The following is a 17,826-nucleotide window of genomic DNA, read 5'->3' on the forward strand; positions in this document are numbered from 1 at the left end:
AAGAGCCCTAAAATACCTGTAATTTCTCCCCCTGAAGGTACTTATACACTGTAATCAAGTCACCTCTCAATCTTCAAGCGCAACAGATTGAGCTTTCTAAGTCACTCACTGTAAAGCATTTTCTCCAGCCCTCAAATATTTTTGTGGCTTCTCTCTACACCATCTCCAATTTTTTCAACATCCCTTTTAAGCTATGTGGGCATCAAAATGGGACACAGTATTCCAGTCTCAGCCTCACCAATGCAGTCCACAGGAGGTAAACATCCCCTCCCTCCTGCTACTCACTGCTCTCCTGAACCTGGCAGGGCTGGTTTTGAGGTTGGCAGAAAGTTCTGAAAGGCAACAGAACCTATAAAAGCCATCACAGAACCACAGGGTTAGAAGGTACCTGCAAGGGTCATCTAGTCTAACCCTCTGCCATGATGCAGGATTTGTTGTGTCTAAAGCAAACAAACTCTGGGTGAAAGCCTGACTCCATTGAAGCCAGTGGCAAAACGCTGTCCCTGATGTATTTTCAGCCTGCCTGCAACTACACTCACACCTGCAGTCAGCCTCAGGCTCCTGCTCTCCCCCACCAACAGCTAGATGGCATTCCTGGTACATCCATCGCTCCCAGTAGCTTCCATGGGCATTGAGACTTCATTTCCTGCACACCCGAAACTCCCACTGAAGAAGCTCTGGATGTGCAAGGAACTCAGGACGGAAGCCCGAGTAAGGTTTTCCAATACACAGCGCTGACAATCAAATCTACCCATCCAGCTACAATACTTTCCCCGAGAGACAAATAAAAAACAGCACCCTGTTTCATCAATGTCCATTTCCAAAAGTGAATCCCAAGGAAAACAGAGCAAAAGCCCTTTGTAACAGAGCTCTTTGAAAGCCCACAGCCCAGTTGTATTTAGCAGGCTCTCCAAACTAACAAGAAAGGTCATGGCTGTTTGGTCTTTGGCTTTCACAGGGCAAAGGCAGGCAAGAGGGAGGGATTCCACAAACAGCAGCTAACTGAGAACCTGCTCATGTAAAAGGCTTACTGACGTTAACGTGCTGTTTGGAACAGCCAAGCAGCGTCTTGCAGTTAGTGTTCAACAAGAAACCGTTTAACGGCAATTGGTAGCAAACTGTAAGCAGGTACATCTGAATTCATTGGCTAACACCAACCAGGTATATCAATCAGACTTATTATGTGTATTGCGGTTGTGCCTGGAGGTCACCAACCAGGGAACAAGGCCCCATTGTGCTAGGCACTGTAGGGACACATACCACAAAGGTAGTCCCTGCCCCAAAGAGCTTACAACCTAAGTAAGTATTGTGCTCATCTGGGGTCTGATGCAAAGTCCACTGATGTCTCTAGGAGCCTTTTTGTTGACTTCAGTGGCCTTTGAATCTGGCCTTTGACGGCCAGCCACGCTTCAGATCCGATTCATTATTAAAACTGGGGAAAAGGGGAATCAGGAGCAAGAGACAAATATTCAACAGACCAAGAATTCAATCCAACTCCAAATGAAACGAACCATACTGACTCCAGTCGGACTTGAATCAGGCTCATCTTGACTGATTAACTTGGGTATCTCTGGATGGGCAGTGACTGGGTGAATCTCTCTTTGGAAAAGGGTGATTTAGAGAGAGTTTTGTAGTGACCCCAAAAGACTCTTTGCCATTTACTGTAGTAACAAGTGAGCTGTGAATCTTAAAAATCCCCACTGTCATCTTAGGAGTAACTTTCTTGTGTCCTAAGGTTCTTCCCCTCTTGTATCATGTTTAGATAATTGCATTCAAACAAGAGAATTTGTCCCTGATACTTCAGAACCCACTTAACACTTTGTAGAAGAGCCACTATTTTTTACAGGAGACAGGAGCAAGCCTTGAGCACTCATAGGAATAGTTCCCATGGAGCTTTTCGCTAGACTGAGGAGGTTAGCCCCAGATTCTTATTTCGGCACTTTCTGCCCATCTAAGCTCCCCCTGAAGTCTCAGCTGGGCAAGTTATTTTTCACTTTCTGTCCTACACAGCTGGGTAGTGTTTAGCACCTCCCATGGCTGAAGGGGCAGCATCATAGTGGCAGAACTGACTCCTGTGTAGCTGTAGGGAGTATTGTAACCCTTCAGGATGAAAGGTGCTACACACAAATGCAATACATGACCTCGGCCCTAAGGAATGCCACCCTGGAGCTGAATAATGATCCATCCAGTCTGGTATCCTCTCGCAAAAAATGGTCCATTACTCAACCTTTCACATCATGACATCACTCTGGACCCTGCATTCAGAGTCCTTCCACAAGTATTTTGTACTCGTTTGGGTTTGTTACTTGGTTTCCTTGTACTTCCCGGTTGCCCGTGTGACACGCGATGGTCAGTGCTGAACATCATGGTGACAGCAGGGATAGAACTCAGCTCCTCTTATTTCAAGAGCACAGGCCTCTACCATCTAAGCTAAAGGAGACTCAGCATTAACAGTATACGGACTAAGTCAAACAGCTGAGAAATTCCGACTTTCTGAAATTCTGACTGTGATACAAACCACATGTGCTAGCCAGTTTACCCTCCTTTTTCCACAGAAAATGGATTTCTCACAATGCTTCCCTTATTTTAAAGTTATTTAAAAGAAACAAAACAAGACCTGAAGATACAAGGTTACTCCCAACCTCTGATGGCTCAGGGACCCCGTGGATACAGAAATCTGCTGCTCTAGGCAGACGACAAGCTTCTCACTCCTGCTAAGCTCTTTGCCTCACCAATGTCTTGGGGCAATGAGGCCAGCCATTCATTGTATATAAAATATTCCGTTTACTCAATTTGCAAACTTGCCCCCTTTCAGTTTCATTGAATGTGCCTTTGTTCTTGTATTAAGAGGAAGGACAAATAGCAGAGGTCGATCCATCTTCTTGAGACCAATCGTTACTTTTTAATGCCTTCATCACTCTCTCTCAGGTAAACAGTGCTAGTTTTTTCAGCCTCCTTTCAGAAGAAAGCAGCTGGAGGAGGCCATCATGACAATGCTTTCCATACCATCATAACAAACACTCTGTGGACAGGTCACAGCTCCCTTAGGAGACAATCTTGCTCACATGTACTCTCCTGGTGAATAAAATAAATCCTCCCACTCAACTGTTTTCCCTTCCAGCTCCCACAAGCCACTCACAGGAAGGGCAGCCCCACATCCATGCTCCTTTCTCAGGCCACCCAGGAAGCAGGAGGGGAGAACAGAGGGAGTAGGGGAAGGAGGAAGGGTAACGGGGCACTAGTGCACTTTTGCCTGGATTGGAAAGTGTTCCTGACAACTATTTAATCATACAAGAGTCCATCGTGCTGTGCAAAACACACACACAAATCCTATGGGGGCTACGTGATGGCAGGCTGGGGTGTAAAGGTTTTTATCAGATTGATTCTGGATGGCTGCATTCCTCCCAAGCAGAGAAGTCACAAGTGTATTATCCAGATTCTACCCCTCCTGCTGCTCCAAGCATTCCCAACCAGCAACACTTGACCTGATTCTTGCCAGTTTCATAGCTGACCACACGGTTCTGATTGGCAGCAGTGGCAGCATGGGCGCTGTCAGCCTGCAGACTCAGGCAGACAGCACTGCATAAATTTACGCTGCGCTCACATACAGAGGGCCAACTTTGCAACCATGAGAGCTAGGTTTTGTTGTTGCTGTTGTTTTTTAAATGGAAGCCTCCCATGACTCTTTTCCAGCTGCTCCTGCCTAGAAATGGGGAAAGCATCACCTTCACTTAAGAAAACACGTAAGACGAAAGTCAGTTCAATTTTCTCTTCTGTGCTAGAACTGAGAGAGCAGATCAACTTGTTTCAAGGGCATGCACTCAGTTTTTCCTCATGTGCCCTTCGATCATCCTGCTATGCATCCCTTGGGTTGAAGATGCTTTACAATCACCCAGCCTGTTCTGTCCTAACCGTTGACTGCTGGGGATTTCCTGATCAGGGGAAGGCGTGGAACTGCAAGGGCTTGTACTTGGCTGGTAAGTTCATTACTTGTACAGGACCACATCCAGTAGAAGGCTGAGACTGAGGCTAAAGTTGGAGAGGCCGGGGATGGTGTTCTCCTGCGCAAGTAACTATCTGTGTGCTAGCTCAGTCGCTCAAAGCCCACACGACAGCTACTCCGGATAGCCCACATCTTCAGATAATCCCATTTCTTACCCTGTCTTGGGGAGGCAGTGCAGCCTAGCAGATAGAGCACTGGATTGGGACTTAGAAAACCCAGTCATTCGATTCCTGGCTCTACCACTGACCTGCTTGGTAGTCTTGGGTAAATCACGTTCCCCCATTGTGCCTCAGTTCCCCCATCTACAAAATGGGATAACAACACTGACCTCTTTTGTGAGGAGCTTTGAGATTTACTGATGAAAAGTGCTAGACAAGAGCTAGGTATTATTATTATGAGACAAGAGCAACAGTTTAACAATCAAACTGAACCTAACAGCATAAGTCCTAAAGCACTTATTGATGGTGTTGCTCATTCAGCAGGTGAAGCTCTTCCCTTGGAAGAGATACTCAGACCAGTGCCTCAGGAGGATGTGGAAACATAAAACCAAGGTCGAGGCCACTCTGTACTCATCAAAGATCCACAGCATGTTTGGCAAAAGTAGGGGTATTAACTTCATTCTCCTTGCTAAACACCAGCTTGGCTATTTACATTCTGTCTCTCTACAGTCCCGATAAAATTTCTATTGATTTTACTTGCTTCTTTCTTTCTTGTCCTTAACTGTTGTTTAGTGTTGCAGTGTGCTGTTCAACAGCTGCCATGTTCCACCCTAGAGGTGGCCACACTGGGAGATCCAAACCTTTACTGGCAATTGTAAAGTATGGCTAACCTGCAGCGGGGAGGGTGCCTCCCAACCTGGGTAGACAAGACTCTCACCAGTTTTGCTCAAGCTATCAAGCTACTAAAATACAGTAGCGGGAACACTGCAGCACGAGTGGATGGCTCAGACTAGCCACCCGAGCTTGTATCCAGGCGGTTCGCCCGAGCCACTGCGTTCACACTGTTATTTTTAGCGCGCTAACTTGAGCAAAGCTAGCGTGAGTCTTTCTGTCCAGGCTGGGAGGCATGTTTCAAGCTGCAACACAGACATATCTTAAGATGCTTTGGGATTTGTCTGGATGACAGCCCTATATAAATGTAAGACTCAGACATGCCTCAGCACTTCTGGGGTCTTTGTGTGTTCCAAGCACTTGACAAACAACTAACCAATCAATAGTAAGGTCCTTATTCAGACTCTACTGAATAGCTAAGCTCTCATCAGGTCTCACACTTTGTTCTGAATGCAACTAGGGTAAGGCTCTAGGAAGGAGTTTCCTAGCTGAGGTCCTGCCAGTGAGAACGCTCACCCCAGGGAGCAAGTAGGAAAATGATATCACAGGGCATGGTCACAATCTCACGACGATGACTAATGTCAGTTACGCCTGCTGAATACAAACGTGGCACTGCCTTATTGCATGGGCCAGTACTGTATGAACTGTGCACACTCGCACAGAACATTCCTAGTTTGTACCGAGGACCTAATTCTACAACAGCGTCGTCCAGACGACGCAGCATTGGACTGGGAATCAGGAGACGTGTGTACTGTTCCCAGTTCTCCTGCTGGCCTGTTGTATGATCTTGAGCAAGTCACTTCACTCTGTGTGACTCAGTGTCTCCTCCCACCCCTTTGTGCCTTGTCTATTTAAATTGTGAGTTCATCAGGGCAGGGACTTTTTCTCACTAGGATATACGTACAGCACCTAACACAGTGAGGCCTCTAGGCATGCCTGTCACCCAAATTATAACTAATGATACAGCCCTTCCTCCCAGAAGGGCTGCAAGTTCTGGCTTTTGGTCAACAGAGCTGGACACATTTAAAAAAAAAAAAAAGTATCACACTAGCCAACTGAATTGTGGAGACTTTCCCGGGCTGTTCACCAACATTTCCAGACCAGGGCCCATTCCGACACCCACTGAAGACAATGGAAAGGTTCTCAACAACTTCTGTGGGCTTTGGCTCAAGCCATTACAGCACCGAGAAAATATCCCGTCAGCCCCAATGTGCTAGACTCATTTTTAAACACTGAAGCCAAGACTCACGCAGACAGTTTTAGAACCAGCTGCTTATGTTACACATTCTTAAGGAAGGTCAAGTAATCCAGCAAACAGCTCATTGATTTCCTGCGCCGGCCTTCAACTGCTTTAATAAAAGAAAAAGGATAGCAGCACCAGAAGACTGAGTTGTGAAAGCTGGCTATCAAAATCTTACAGGGGTAAACGCGTTTGACCTTGCAGTAAGAATAGCCCTTCTGGTCATGTGGCCTATGCCCGCTGGGCATTTAATTACAAAAGTCTCCTGAATGTTTAAGGAGAGGGAAACTCTTCACGGGAGCATTGCAGGAATGACTGGGACTAAGACAGGCGTTATAGCAAAGCCCATCTACAGTCTACTGTGTGCCAGGTGAAGAGCGGTGATAGCCTATGTCATGTCAGGGAGATCCTGCTCTGTGCCAACAGCAACTGGACGGATGCAGCATCTGCACAGTCCTTGGGACACATCCTTTGCTCTCCCTGAAGACAGTGGAGCTGCACCAGTTTGCACCAGGGGAAGATCTGCCCTGTGGAGAGTCTAAAGAAATAATCTTACCCAGTAACTTAATTTTGTGCCAGGGTTTTATTTTAAAGAACTTCAAGAAACAAGCAGAAATTGGCAATGTTTTAAATCAGCCTGTATCACAAGGGATCTTGCAATGAGCTCAAAGCTCTGCTTCACGGCAGCTACAATGGGGCTGGGGAACTGGCCCCTGGTCTCAGTGCTGCTAAAGAGCGGTAAACCAATTGCCAGCACGCATCCACCCCTATTCTGATCGGAGTTTGGTGCACTGGTCAATAAGGAGCAGCCCCAATGAAGCCACCCGAGTGAGATTAGAATTGAGCCCTGGCGGGTGGTTATGTATTGAGTGTGGTCGATGGGCCCGATTCCCATCTCATTTACACCAGTGTAAATCCAAAGCAACGCCATGAAGTCTGTGGAGTTACACAGGGGGGATCAATTCACCCTTTTAAAAAATTTAATATAACACACAAAGGCCTGCCCAGTCACAGATCCCTATCAGGCAGCGAGGGAAGGAGAGAAAGATCCAGTCAACAGCCATTATCCCCGCTTGACTTTTAGAGTTTAGGGTTAGGGTACATTGCTTAGTGGCTCCTGCTGTCCCTGAAACCAAGGGAGGAAAAGGGCCAAAAATGGCGTCTGACCCCTCCCCCATTCAGATACTTAGCCCTAAGTGTTATCTGGTGACGCAGGGTGGATCAGATCCCTGCTCTGTTCCCTCCATGCCCAATCTGTCGGGATGCAGGGTGGGCCCTGTGGAAAAAGTGGGATCATTTCCGCCCACTCAGAAAGCAGGAAGCTGCAGCCATCGGGAAGCTGAGTTTCTCGTGCCTCGCTCCCACATATTGGGAGCGAGGCAACAGCCATATTGGGTCAGACCAATGGTCCATCTAGCCCAGTATCCTGTCTTCTGACAGTGGCTAATGCCAGGTGCCCCAGAGGGAATGAAGAGAACAGGTAATCAACAAGTGATCCTTCCCCTGTTGCCCATTCCCAGCTTCTCACAAACGGAGGCTAGGGACACCATCCCTGCTCATACTGGCTAATAACCATTGATGGACCTATCCTCCTTGAATTTATCTAGTTCTTTTTTGAACCCTTGGGCCTTCACAACATCCTCTGGCAAAGAGTTCCACAGGTTGACTGTGTGTTGTGTGAAGAAATACTTCCTTTGTTTGTTTTAAACCTGCTGCTTATTAATTTCATTTGACAGGTTTCAGAGTAGCAGCCGTGTTAGTCTGTATCCGCAAAAAGAAAAGGAGGACTTGTGGCACCTCACTCATGAAAGCTTATGCTCAAATAAATTTGTTAGTCTCTAAGGTGCCACAACTCCTCCTTTTAATTTCATTTGGTGACCCTTTGTTCTTGTGTTATGAGAAGGAGTAAATAACACATCCTTATTGACTTTCTCCACACCTGTCATGATTTTCAAAACTTAAAAATCATGCATTAGGCCCCTTCCAAATTGTAAGATTGGCTTCGAACTAACAACTTGGTGGTGTTTGTATTTGCTTGCTGGTGTCTGAGCTTTTAAGTTTCATGTTTTCTGACTTTTCCCCACAACCACAGGACCTGGAAACCTATTTTCTTTTTTTTTAATTGCAAGCTGAGATTCTTTCCAATTTACGTGATCCTTCGGCCCAGCAGAAAGATAAGAGATTTGCTGTCAAACCATGAGATGGCAACCCTTGGCACTTTAATCTAAAGTGTGACTAATGGAGACATTATTTCCTTGTGTGGTAGAAATGAGAAAGTGAAACAAAAAATAAAAACAACACGGCAAGTGATCTCCAGTGAGGACAGACTTGCTTTTTTCCATAGCCAGAGAGATAGGACTTCCCTCATGGGTCACCAGCATGCATGAGCAGAGCAGTAAAGGGACTGCAGAGAAGTGGTGTTGGAGAACGAGAAGATGGGAAAGGGGTAGGTGTGGGGCTGAAAGGCTGCTAATGATTGTGACTGAGCATCTGGCAGGATCTAGTCCAGTTGCATTTATTTTAAAACAAACATTCCAGTTTGCCCTTCAGAGCCACCATGTCCACTGGGGGTGAGGCTTTGATTGTAATCTGGGAGCAACAGCTTTGGCAAGATAGTGCTGAAAGCACCCCTCCCAGCAACACGAATCAATTCAAAAACGTTTCTTTTGTCTGGGTCTGCAGCCCCGAAGTGCTGGCCACAGCTGATTAGAAACCAGCAACACAAGACAGAGTCAGCACAGCTCACTTTGAGTCTGAACCCCACATCTCCCGAACGTCCTCCTCCTCCGTCACAACTTGAAACAACTTCAGCCAAGCGACCCAAAACTGGCCGAGGAATGAAAGCGTGCTAACGAACAGAGTCCCAGGGCCCAGTCAGTTCTCTCCTACCTGCGGGGAGAAAAATACACACACACACACACATCCCCCGTGCTTTTCAGGTTTGGAATCTCTCTCTTACAGACTGGTGCTGCTGCTTTCCACTTGGAGATGCCAAGGGATCATTTTGCGAAGAAAATAGTCTTTAATCTGCACGGTTCCCTCCTGGATGGTTCTTAAATAACAACTAGGGTGTGTCTCACACTGCACACTTGGGCTCAAGGGACTCGGGTTACGGGGCTGTGGTGTACACATGAAAGGGGAGGGTCCTAGAGCCTGTGCTCCAGACCGAACCTGAACGTGTACACCACAATTAAACAGCCCCTAGCCCGAGCCTGAGTCAGCTGACATGGGTCAGCTGCGGGTGTTTCACTGCAGCATAGACATACATCTAGAGCCTTTGTCCAGGAGACTCTGGACATGCTAAGCCTCCATTTTGGCCAGATCCACCCTAGAGAAGTGAACGAGCTGTAACCGAACCCATTTAAGAACAAACGGCTCAGTGAACACCCACTAGCCATGCTGAACCGCCCCCAAACCATTTTAACTGCAGTGCCCTCTGGGTACCTATCCCATAACGCCCGCCTCGGCTCCCAGCAGAAGCGTATTCTGGGAGATGGTGCCAGGCCAGTAACAGGAGGACTAGCTGTACTGTTTCAGCTTGTTAGCATCCACACTGGGACTAAACTGGTTCAGAATGAACTGGTGAAGCTTTAACCAGGTATTAAACCCGTTGGAAGGCTGGCTGTGCTACCCAACTGTTAGACCTCTTGGGGCATTTTAGTGCATAGGCACAAAGCATTCTACAAGCCTTCCAGGTTGTTTATTGTCCCTAGTGTAGACAAGGCATTTGCTGGCTGGCAAATGACCAAGTAGTAATGAAACAACCTTCAATTTACTCAGCATGGGAAAAAAACACAGCCATGTACATGAGCAAAAAATAGCTGTCATTAATACAATTAAAAAGGTGATTTTATACTACCCTGTGTGTCCTGTCCATTACCGGAGAACAGTGATCAGCCAGGTAGGTTAGAAGGTTAAAGGTTCTATCATGGCAGAAAGAGCCAGAGACGCATGGAACAGGGGTTAGGAGGTATCATTTCCCAGCAGCAATGGCTTGATTTTCAGAGACATTGATCACCGGCTTCCCTCTCTACAGCTCACTTCATCGGATGCATGTAGTGGAAAAGACAGTGGGGAGATTTATATACATAGAGAACATGAAACAAACAAACCATACACACTGTACTGAGAGTGATCAGGTAAGGTGAGTTCCTGCTGCCCTGAAGAACTTACAATCCAACCGAAGATAAAGTGGGGTGTAAGATGATCAGAGGGAATGAAGGAGGGTAACAGAGATAGGAGACACATGCTTACTTCTCATCAAGTTAAAGAAGTATGGGCTGGATGAATGCACTATAAGGTGGCTAGATTGTCGGGCTCAACGGGTAGCGATCAATGGCTCCATGTCTAGTTGGCAGCCGGTGTCAAGTGCTCCAGGGTCGGTCCTGGGGCCGGTTTTGTTCAATATCTTCATAAATGATCTGGAGGATGGTGTGGATTGCACTCTCAGCAAATTTGCGGATGATACTAAACTGGGAGGAGTGGTAGATACGCTGGAGGGCAGGGATAGGATTCAGAGGGACCTAGACAAATTGGAGGATTGGGCCAAAAGAAATCTGATGAGGTTCAATAAGGATAAGTGCAGGGTCCTGCACTTAGGACGGAAGAACCCAATGCACAGCTACAGACTAGGGACCGAATGGCTAGGCAGCAGTTCTGCAGAAAAGGACCTAGGGGTGACAGTGGACAAGAAGCTGGATATGAGTCAGCAGTGTGCCCTTGTTGCCAAGAAGGCCAATGGCATTTTGGGATGTATAAGTAGGGGCACTGCCAGCGGATCGAGGGACGTGATCGTTCCCCTCTATTCGACATTGGTGAGGCCTCATCTGGAGTACTGTGTCCAGTTTTGGGTCCCACACTACACAAAGGATGTGGATAAATTGGAGAGAGTCCAGCGAAGGGCAACAAAAATGGTTAGGGGTCTGGAACACATGACTTATGAGGAAAGGCTGAGGGAACTGGGATTGTTTAGTCTGCAGAAGAGAAGAATGAGGGGGGATTTGATAGCTGCTTTCAACTACCTGAGAGGTGGTTCCAGAGAGAATGGTTCTAGACTATTCTCAGTGGTAGAAGAGGACAGGACAAGGAGTAATGGTCTCAAGTTGCAGTGGGGGAGGTTTAGGTTGGATATTAGGAAAAACTTTTTCACTAGGAGGGTGGTGAAACACTGGAATGCGTTACCTAGGGAGGTGGTAGAATCTCCTTCCTTAGAAGTTTTTAAGGTCAGGCTTGACAAAGCCCTGGCTGGGATGATTTAATTGGGGATTGGTCCTGCTTTGAGCAAGGGGTTGGACTAGATGACCTCCTGAGGTCCCTTCCAACCCTGATATTCTATGATTCTATGAAAGACTAGCGAGGGACAAAGACTAGCAAGCCCTAAAAGTATTGGGCGTGGTTTGCAAAAGTGAAGTCCCACTGGAGTCAGTGAGAACACAGTTAAGCCAATGGGGCGAGCTTTTGGAAAGCCCACGGTGACTACACAAGGAACGCATGCTACCCTTGATCTCTGTGTAAGCCCCATCCTGCTATCAGCAGGAGCTCTGCAGTGGATCAAGGGGATTATCTGGTCCTACATCTTCTCTTGAGTAACACCCTGCTTTAGGATGCCGTGGGATTAGTTGCAGAGTAAAATGCTGCACAATGCTCTTAGGACTGTCAGAATCTGGCGCTTTGTAAACCTGGCCCACAGCCCATAATAAAAAATGTAAGATAGATCTTGCAGAAGCTTCCAGGTACAGTCTGATTCCTCCAGGGCTTAGTTTCTGGAGAGGCTAATCTTCATAGATGCATTACTATTTATTATTATTAGTGTTATCATAGTGGCTGGGAGCTCTAGTCATGGCCCAGGGCTCCACTGTGTGAGGTGCTGTACAAACACAGAACAAAAGAACGGATGGCCCCTGCCCAAAAGAGCTTCTGATCTAAGTAGAAGACAAGAGATGGGTACAGACAGATGGGGGCAATTACAAGGAAACAATGAGACAATTCCGGTCACCGTGACGGGCAGTGCTCTCTGCACACCAGCAGCCTAACCGTTGTCAAGTTTCTTGAAGGCACCACAGGAAAGGAAGTTTTAAGGAGGGATCTGAAGGAAAACAGTGAAGTGACCTTGTGGATGTTTACAGGGAGCGCCTAGAGTTTAAGGTCAGAAGGGACCATTAGATCATCTTTCTAGTCTGACCTCCCGTAGATCACTGGACATTAAATTTCCCTTAGTTAGCCCAGTCCAGAGCCCTTCCTTTCTCCTTCATGAGGGTTGCCAATATCTCCTGGTTCTGTTGGCAAAGAGGGTGGGGTCTTGGCCTTTCTTTTCAAGAAGATCATCACTCTTCAAGCTGGTTTTGTGAAATATATGGCAATGGAGGGGGAGGGGCCAGAATCTCAGTGTACCTGTCTGCTATTCTGTGTTCGTACAATGGGGTGCCCCGGAGCACCCACAGGGGAAAAATGGTGGGTGCTGAGCACCCACCGGCAGCCCCCCCATCAGCTCCCAGTGCCTTCTGCCCACTGGAGCGCCTGACAAATCGGCCGTTCCCCATCTCTCCTGCCCACCTCGATCAGCTGTTTCGCAGCATTCAGGAGGCTCTCGGGGCGGAGGGGGTGGAACTGGGCAGGAAGGGGCGTGGTGGGGTGGAATGGGGGCGGGAAGAGGCAGGGTCAGGTGGAGCAGGGGTGGGGCCTTGGGGGAAAGGGTGGAGTGGGGGCAGGGCCTGGGGCAGAGCCAGGGGTCAAGCACCCCCTGGCACTTTAGAAAGTTGGCACCTGTAGACTCAGGGACCCTTGGTGCCAACTGGTAGAGAGCACGGGGGGTACATAGGGTTTTACAGGGAACCCCTAGGTCAGATGTCTGCATAACAAGTCATCAAAGGGTAGATGTGAGGTCTCTGCTGAGAGCCAGTAACCCACTGGCCAGCATAACCATTGTGACATGTACATATGGGTACCATATAAAGAGTTCTGTAACTAGACTGAAAAAATAGGTTCTTAAGGTCTTGGAGTTAAGAGCTTGTCTACACTTAAAATGCTACGGTGGCACAGCTATGTTGTTTGTCCTTCGGGTTCAAAGATGGCCAGCACAACACCGGTTGGTTTGGTTTCTGTGAACACGTGAGTGGCTGACCAGGCCAGTGCGAACCATGGTGCTTCAGTGTAAACACTACCTATGCCTATGGGAGGGGTTCTTCCATCAGTGTAGCTAATCCACCTCCCCGAAAGATGGTAGCTAGGGTGATGGATGAATTCTTCTGTGGACCTAGCATTGTCTACATGGGGACTTAGGTCGACTTAACTATGCCACAACTCAGGGATGTGGATTTTTACACCCCTGAGCGGCGTAGTTATGCCAACCTAGTTTTCTAGTGTAGACCGAGCGTAGGGCAGGTCAGCTGAAGGTGACATACCTTGGAGACGTTCCTTTCAGATGAAGGTAACTGATACCTGGCTCCCACTCCGGCTATTTGAATATTGCAAGCTTATTTGCATACTGAGCCAGGTGCGAACAGAGAGTGGGAAGAGAGGGGCAGGGTGGACCAATGGGAAGACAGAGTTAAGAGACTTGAGTTCCCTTCTGAGCTCTGCCACAAAATCCCTGTGTGACCTTAGGCAAGTCCCTTGACCTGCTTGTGCCTCAGTTTCCCCCATCTGAGAAACACGGATACTGCTTGGTGCTGACCTTGGTACAGCCCTTTGAGAGTTCCAGAGGAAAAGCACCACGTAAGTACTAAGCAGTACTGAATCCTTGGGGGCTCGAAGAGTTACCATGGAATGTTCTTGGCACAAGTCAGACCCATGTAAATGGAATAAAAGTTCCAGTGCTGAGGGACAGGTTAGAGAAGACTAAAGGCCAGATTCTCCGTTATGATCCAGCCCCTTTGTACCCAGCAGGTACCACAAGGGAGCTGGGCTGTGGCTGCAGACAGCCAGCAGAGATTTCCCCTGGCAAAGGGAGACTCTCTGCCAAGGGCATCGGAATGGGGGGGAGTCCGGGGGCCAAGGCCTAATCGCTTTTTACCAGCGATAAGGGCGAGTGACCGGGGGGGGAGGGAGGCGGGGGAGGGAAGCAGGCAGAGAGGAGCAAGAAGGGGGCAAGATCTTGGGAAAGAGGTGGTATGGGGCAGGGCCTCAAGGGAAGAGGGGGTGGGGCCACAGTTCAGGCACCAGTGGACCCCCCCACACACACTTTTAGGGAGCTTCCACCACGCCTGCTCTCTGCTGGTATGAAGCTGGCAGAGCTGACCACCCTCACCCCGCAGCATAGGACGTGCAGCTCCTCCACTGGAATAGCATCCATAAGGCCCCTTGCCCAGTGGTGTAAGTAGGGCAGCCCCTCGCTGCTCTAACTTACACCCAGGCGATGCCGTGAGCAGGTAGCTGTAACTACTACCCCTGCTCCTGGGGGCCACCCAGAGACGCAGGGGAGATTCTAGCTCAAAGCCTCCAACACACAGGGAGTGAGAGGGGGCAGCCAACTGGCCATATTACCAGCGAGCCACGTACCACCCTAGATCCCTCTATGCTTTAGTCTGCGGAAGAGAAGAATGAGGGGGGATTTGATAGCTGCTTTCAACTACCTGAATGGGGGTTCCAAAGAGGACGGATCTAGACTGTTCTCAGTGGTAGCAGATGACAGAACAAGGAGCAATGGTCTCAAGTTGCAGAGGGGGAGGTTTAGGTTGGATATTAGGAAAAACTTTTTCACTAGGAGGGTGGTGAAGCACTAGAATGTGTTACCTAGGGAGGCGGTGGAATCTTCTTCCTTAGAGGTTTTTAAGATCAGGCTAGACAAAGCCCTGGCTGGGATGATTTAGTTGGGAACTGGTCCTGCTTTGAGCAGGGGGTTGGACTAGATGACCTCCTGAGGACCCTGCTAACCCTGATATTCTATGATTCTATGCTCAGCTTCTATTGGTATCATTGAGGCAACACCATTTGGTGGACTCCGCTTCCCAGCTATGGGCTAAGAGAGACTTATGAGCTCTTCCCCAAAGAAGTGCCAGGTAGCGAGCTGATGCTACAAGCTTGGGCACAGTGAGCAAAGAGAGACCATGAACATAACAGGATCCTTTACATCCAGAGCCCTCAGCAGTGGAATTCCCTCTCCCTTGTTTTATGCAGAAGCACATTAGTGGCACATGTCAGGGCTACGTTCAAGGTTTGATTTCTTGGTTCCAGAACTGCAGCGTTTGTATCTGGATTTGGATCCAATTTTTCCTGAAGTTCAGGGGAGTCCGGAACTGTGATTTTGATGTGGACACCTCCCTGCGTTCAAATGACCTAATCCTGCAAGGTGCTGAGCACCTTCCACTCCACAACGAGAATTGAAGGGGTCAGTACCTTCCAGGATTAGGCCCTATGTTTGCATGGAGATTTCCACCCTCTTAGGGATTTACTCAGGCACGTTGCCCAGTTATGGTTAATTAACAGGCCTGATTCTGCCCTCAGTTAGAGAAGTGTGGCTCACTGGATGTCCACGCAAGTCACACCCAGGAGCTATGGGCTGCCTAGCACCTTAGTGTTGTTTTGTTAAGGCACCGAGTGGCCTGGAAGGGGTTTGTTCTACAATCACACATGTTTCAGAGTAGCAGCCGTGTTAGTTTGTATTCGCAAAAAGAAAAGGAGTACTTGTGGCACCTTAGAGACTAACCAATTTATTTGAGCATGGTTTCTGCATTGCCCCAGGCTCTGGGTGTCCCTAAACCTCTGACTGCCAGAAGCTGGAACTGGACGGCACGGGATGGATCACTTGCTAATTGTCCCATTCTCTTCGTTTTCCCTGAAGCATCTGGCACTGGGCCAGACAGACCACTGACCCAGTATAGCTGTTCTTATATTCTAAATCAGTGGCTCTCAACATTTCCAGACTACTGTACCCCTTTCAGGAGTCTGATTTGTCTTGCGTACCCGCAAATTTCACCTCACTGAAAAACTACTTGCTCACAAAATCAGACATAAAAATACAAAAGTGTCGCAGCACACTAGTACTGAAAAATTTCTGACTTTTTACCATATAATTATAAAATAAATCAATTGGAATATTAATATTGTATGCTCATTTCAGTGTATAGTATATAGAGCAGTATAAACAAGTAATTATATGACATTTTAGTTTGTACTGACTCACTAGTGCTTTTATGTAGTCTGTTGTAAACGTAGGCAAATATCTAGATGAGCTGATGTACCACTTGGAAGACCTCTGCGTACCCCCAGGGGTACGCGTACCCCTGGTTGAGAACCCTGTTATAAATGATCCCTTTGGAATGCAGTGAGGAGTCTATTAAATGAGCGAGTTGTGAAAAGCATTGGGAGTGCACGGGCCAGATGCTCAGTGGATGTGAATTGGTGTAGCTCCACTGAGGATCAGAGCCACCAGTCTCATCTCCTGTTCCACAGTGGGACGTGCACCCAGAGCCAGCTGGCTGATGTCTCTGGCGCCAGCAAGCTAAGGTGACCACCTCTCACTCCAGCCTCCCCAACAGTCTCACGGGTAGAGAAAGAAAAAAATTCAAGGTGTGTTTACAAACCATGCCCTTTTTCAGATCAAGCCGCCGCCACCTCCACCTCCCTCGCCAAGGTTTTAACCACTCAGTATTGTGAATCCAGCCTCGGCTTATAATTAACTGGGCATGAGGAATTTCAAGGGCAGTGATACAGCTCCAACCTACAGCCCCGCAACACACCACTACCAATGGAAATATTCTCGTTATTCATTTCCCTTCCACCCCGCCCTGGCTGGGAGCGGCCTGGCTGGAGAATAAGCCAGTTCCTACGTTGCTTAAAAATCCTGCTGCCATACATATTAGACCTTATGGTTTGTATTGGGGTTGCCTGAATAGTTTGCATTTCTACTGTCAGTAAGAATGGCACAAACACTGCAAATAAAAGGCATGACACAGGAACGTGACTATTATCTAAGCCTCATACAACACCTTTCAAGCTGAAGGCTCCCAAAGGACTTTACAAAGCATAGGGTACATTCTCAGTTACAAACTTGCAACTCCTTCGCTCCCTACATGCAGCAGTGTCATATCAGACAGCTGTGTGCTCCACATACTCAAAACTTCACTGCAACAGCTCCAAAGTCAGACCCTACTATTCCACCACCCCAGTCCCCTACCACTTATGCTAAAACTCCACAAGCTGCACGGGCCCTATGGCACACAGTAGAGCAGTTTTGATTCTCTCCAGTAGAGGGCAGTGGTGCACCCCCACAATACCCAGTTCAGTGCGGTATAAATACATACACACAACCCTACACCCATGTCTCAAAAAGCAGCCACCCCTGGAGTGAAAAGTGGCTGCTGTTTAGAATCATAGAACTGGAAGGGACCTCAAGAGGTTATCTAGTCCAGTCCCCTGCACTCATGGCAGGACTAAGGATTATCTAGAGCAGTGCTACTCAAAGTGGTGGTCCGCGGACCGGTGCTGGTCCACGAGCCATCGGCTGCCGGTCTGCGCGCACACTGGAAAAAAAAAAATTCCAGTCCCCCACATCAGATAGCTTGAGAAGCGCTGATCTAGACCATCCCTGACAGGTGTCTGTCCAACCTGCTCTTAAAAATCTCCAATGATGAGATTCCACCACCTCCCTAGGCAAGTTATTCCAGTGCTGAACCACCCTGACAGGAAGTTTTTCCTAATGTCCAACCTAAACCTCCCTTGCTGCAAATTAAGCCTATTGCTTCTTATCCTATCCTCAACGGTTAAGGAGAACAATTTTTCTCCCTCCTCCTTGTAAGAACCTTTTATGTACTTGA

The 17,826-nt window shown here is 48.0% G+C and overlaps 1 protein-coding gene across 8 annotated transcripts in view; it reads right to left on the reverse strand.

Annotated features, from left to right (window-relative positions):
• Nucleotides 1–17,826, reverse strand: part of LZTS3 (leucine zipper tumor suppressor family member 3) — a 134,251-nt gene that overhangs the window by 33,845 nt on the left and 82,580 nt on the right. The window lies entirely within an intron of this gene.

This window comes from Lepidochelys kempii, chromosome 4 (assembly GCF_965140265.1).
Source record: "Lepidochelys kempii isolate rLepKem1 chromosome 4, rLepKem1.hap2, whole genome shotgun sequence".
In the NCBI taxonomy this organism is placed as follows: domain Eukaryota; kingdom Metazoa; phylum Chordata; order Testudines; family Cheloniidae; genus Lepidochelys; species Lepidochelys kempii.